We start from the raw sequence: 4,247 nt of genomic DNA, 5'->3' as shown, positions 1-4,247 counted from the left end.
ATAAATTACACTAGAATAAAATAGGGTGTAATTTAACTTACAGGGACTCCCTGGACAAAAGTGCATAAATTGTACTTGTAGAGTTTCTACTTGCTAGCTATTTCTACTTCAGGTATTGCAGGGCTTCACCGCAGAAAAAAAACTAAGGGAAAACAGGCTAAAAGTCGAAGGGACTCGAGAGAAATGAAATGGGGGTGAAGCTCTATTTATAGCCAAATTTGGGGTGAACGGCGTGCAAAAGTTCTGCACATCGCACATTTTATGGATACGTCTCCGCAACCACTTTGTGCCACATGTCAGGCTCTCCATGGTCCGCATTTTCAGCTTCTAGAAGCGTGTGGGGCGCAAATCGCAGATTTTGTAAATTCTATAACTTCTTCATACATACTCCATTTTTAACGTTCCTTTTATCCATGCGCAGGTCTCGATGAGTACTACAACTTTCCTTTGGGCTCCATCGACTAATTTTGACTTTATTTTTAGCCCTTATTTTTATATGCTTTATTGAATTTTAAAAAATCATAACTTTCTGGTACGGACTCCGATTTTGGTGTTCCTTTTACCAAATTTCCTATCTTAAAGAGTACTATGACTTTGATTTTGGTGACTTTATCCAAAAGTCAACCATTCAGTTCGTACCTTTTAACGTCACACATTCCTTATGCGCGACTGATTTTTATATCTTTATAAAATTCATATCTAATTCAGACGGAGTCGGATTTCTACGAAATTTATATTTTCGAGATCGGGACGACGTTTACTTTCTAACTATATATATATATATATATATATATATATATATATATATATATATATATATATATATATATATATGTTTCGACACACTTATTTTTACGATTTACGGACGATTCGATTGATTTTTTGTATCTTTTTTACTACGAAACTTATATTATATAATCTACAGAGCGCACGACTATAGATTATCCTAATAAAGGATTTTAATTATAATAATTACTGCTCATTATATCTTAGTTGTCTTGCCCGGATTTGCGGGAGTTACACTCATGGGCTAGGAAAGTTTTGATCTTTTTCCTTCCCTTTCAGCCATGCAAGTTATTTTGGTCATTTAGGCCATTTTGGTGTGTTAAAGTTTAGATCTTGAAATCTTGAGACATTATTATGGATAAAGTTGGAAACTTTATCCACCTAAACATCATGTTGATTCAGATATGAAGGTTGGAGTCTTAGACTAAATGGATTTAGATGAGAAAGATGCATTCTTGGTCCCTTTGAGACTTAAAGACTAGATCTTGGTTGTTTGGATCATCCAAATGGATAAAGTTTGAAACTTTATCCGTTATGAAGCTATTTAGGATCGATATATGAGGTTATGGGCTTTGTTCTGAAGAGATTAAGCACTTAATGAAGATTTTGGCCTTCCGACCAGAAGTCACGATGTGACATAGGATGTTTCACGACATGACGGTGTCCATAATCGCGATTATTTTTTCGTTGCATTCTCAGGATTTTACCAAGGAATGGTCACGACGTGACGTTGACTTTGACTAAGCTGACCGTTGACTTTTTAACCAATTAGACTTTTGGTCAAACTTGGGTAGAATTGATTTTTTGACTAAGCGTTGGTCTCGGTTTGGTTTAAGGGAGTTTGGGTTCGCTGTTATAATGTTGAGGTAGATGTTGGGCGTTTGTTGAGTAGTTTTGGTAAGTCTCTTCATAGTACTTGTAGGTAGAAGACACCAATGCCGGCACACTAGATTATGTTTGTAGGATGATAGTTGTCTTTTTGATACTTGTTGATATGGCTATATGTGCTTGTTGTCTTTATGACTCTTGCTGATATGCATGTATGCTTATATATGTGGGGTGAAATAGACCCGTGGGATGTTACGGACCCGACACAGCTACATGTTGTTTTATGGAGTCATTATGGACCGGGGTTGAATTGGACCCGACGGTTATTACGGACCTGATATAGCTACATGTTGTTATATGGAGTCATTATGGACTCAGGGTTGATACGGACCCGACACTGCTACGTGCTGTTAGATATGTTGTGTGTGGTATTTTGGGGAGAACTCACTAAGTTTTGTGCTTACGGTTTTATGGTTTAAACATTTTCAGGTACTTCCAGTTTTAAAAAGAAGAGCCCGATTTGATCGCACTGCATCCCCTAAAGATTTATTCCACAATGATTTTTTTGATTTTACTCTGATCGTCTTTTGGGATAATGTATGAATGGTTTTGACTTATTTAAAATGAAAATTTTACTCGGTATTTTTGGGACGTTACACAAAGGAAACTAATCACCGCATGGAAGTTGTCCGTTGGAAAAACTATCAATCACGACGCATCGCGCGGGTACCCACTAGTATGTATATATATATATATATATATATATATATATATATATATATATATATATATATATATATATATTATCATGTTTGTTTAGATCATGCTCTTGATCTTAAGATCTTACGATTTAAAGATCGTATAAGTAAAAAACAATATTGATCATGCTAGGATTTGTCGTAAGCAAGGTCTAGATTGAGATCTTAGGATTCCAACTAGGATCTTAAGATCTTAACAAAATCACATCTTATTTCTCTAGTTTTATTATATAGTCAAGCCTTAAAAATTCATCTATTGAACTTAAAATCGAGCATCACAAGTTTCAAAAAGTCTCATAGATTTTCATCACTTCATCAATTAATCCTGAATTAGGCAGAACACACTCATGATATTCTCCTTGTGATCTTATGTCTTTAGTTTACATAAGGGAAAATGACATTGTAGCCCTACAATGTTCTGCACATTGGCCCATTCTGTCCCTTAAGTATTTTCTGTGCTTTCTAGATCATTAAAGTTGTTTTTGTGAGGTCAATTTGATCACTTTGGATAAAATAAAGGGGTAATTCGGTTACCCCTTTGCCACATAGACATTGACCCATTTTCCTTAATATTGACTTTGAAAAGTCAAAAAAATCATCCTCCTCCTCCTTCTTCTCTCTCAATTATTTATCACTCTAGAATTCTCACAATTGAAATCAAATGGAAATGGGATAGCCGCAAGGGTGATGGAAATTTTTGATTCCACCAACACTTGCAATCTCATCAATCTTCTTCACTCCCTCCAGATATAATCAGATTTGCTCTAATCTTGACATCGTTGTTCCAATCAAACTCAACTATGCCGACTCTTACTTTCTTAGCTTCATATCTTCACACAAAAAACCTAAAAGGAAAATCCGTGGAACATGTTCCCTGTAAAACCCTAATACACCTTCTGAAGTCCCCTGATATTGAATCTCTTAGCTCTGTCATTAAACATAAAATGTTAATCGGTCCTCCGATCAGACCCACCACGACCATCATCTCCGAGAGCTTATTTACCACCAGCGCCCCACCGACCCTCAAATCTCGCCTAAAAACTGAAGAGACTTTGTACAGTCTTTTCCTGCTCCTCCTTCTTGCCTACACTATCTAAGAAGCGTTGGTCGCTCCAGCTACGACTTCGTTGTTGTCGACATGGAACACGGCCCAAGACATATCTCTCAAGCTCTCTCGTGTCTCCATGCTCTCGCAACCGCTCGTACTCCGGCGATCCTTCGTTAATCCGACTCTAACGCAACATGGGCTAAGAAAGCTCTCGATCTTGGACCTCATGGTATCATGTTCCCCTTGATTAAGAGCCAAAAAATGGCAAAAAGAGTCGTCTCCTATTGTAAGTTCCCACAAAACGGAGTCCGTGGCTCTGCTCATACCGTCGCTCAGGCCTCCGATTATGGAATCGACAATTGGTATCTTAGCAATTATGAAGATGAACTTCTAATCATGTGTTAGGTGGAATCCGAAGAGGGAGTGAAGAAGACTGATGAGATTGCAAGCGTTGATGGGGTTGACTGAAGAAGCCATATCGTCAATCAGCTGATGAGGTGCTTTGTGGCATTTCAATTAATTATGTGGCGCTATTAACCGGTTACAAGAGGTTCGGTGACTAAATGGACATGTCACTAACAAGTTTGTTCCCACATAATGAACGGAAATAATTTAAGGGACTGAATGAACAAATGTACAAAACTTCTTAGGGCTACAGTGTCATTTTCCATTTACATTATCACAATGATCTTGTTTTATTTTCTAATTAAGGTGTTTTCTAACTACTTTTTACGGTTTAAATCAAGTTATAATATATACTATAGGCCGACTAAAGACCTTGTGAACAAAATTTTATATAAGTTCGTTTTAATAGAATCTCTGAATTC

General features: G+C 36.9%; 1 pseudogene; it reads left to right on the top strand.

Annotated features, from left to right (window-relative positions):
• The first annotated feature begins 3,172 nt into the window (after nt 1–3,172).
• Nucleotides 3,173–3,888, top strand: LOC145111688 (uncharacterized; annotated as a pseudogene).
• The last annotated feature ends 359 nt before the right edge of the window (nt 3,889–4,247 follow it).

The sequence above is a fragment of the Lactuca virosa genome, chromosome 1 (assembly GCF_052849685.1).
Source record: "Lactuca virosa cultivar CGN04683 chromosome 1, Lactuca_virosa_CGN04683_v6, whole genome shotgun sequence".
NCBI lineage: Eukaryota > Viridiplantae > Streptophyta > Magnoliopsida > Asterales > Asteraceae > Lactuca > Lactuca virosa.
Note: the sequence above shows the minus strand (reverse complement) of the source record. Positions and strands in the feature narration are given on the sequence as shown.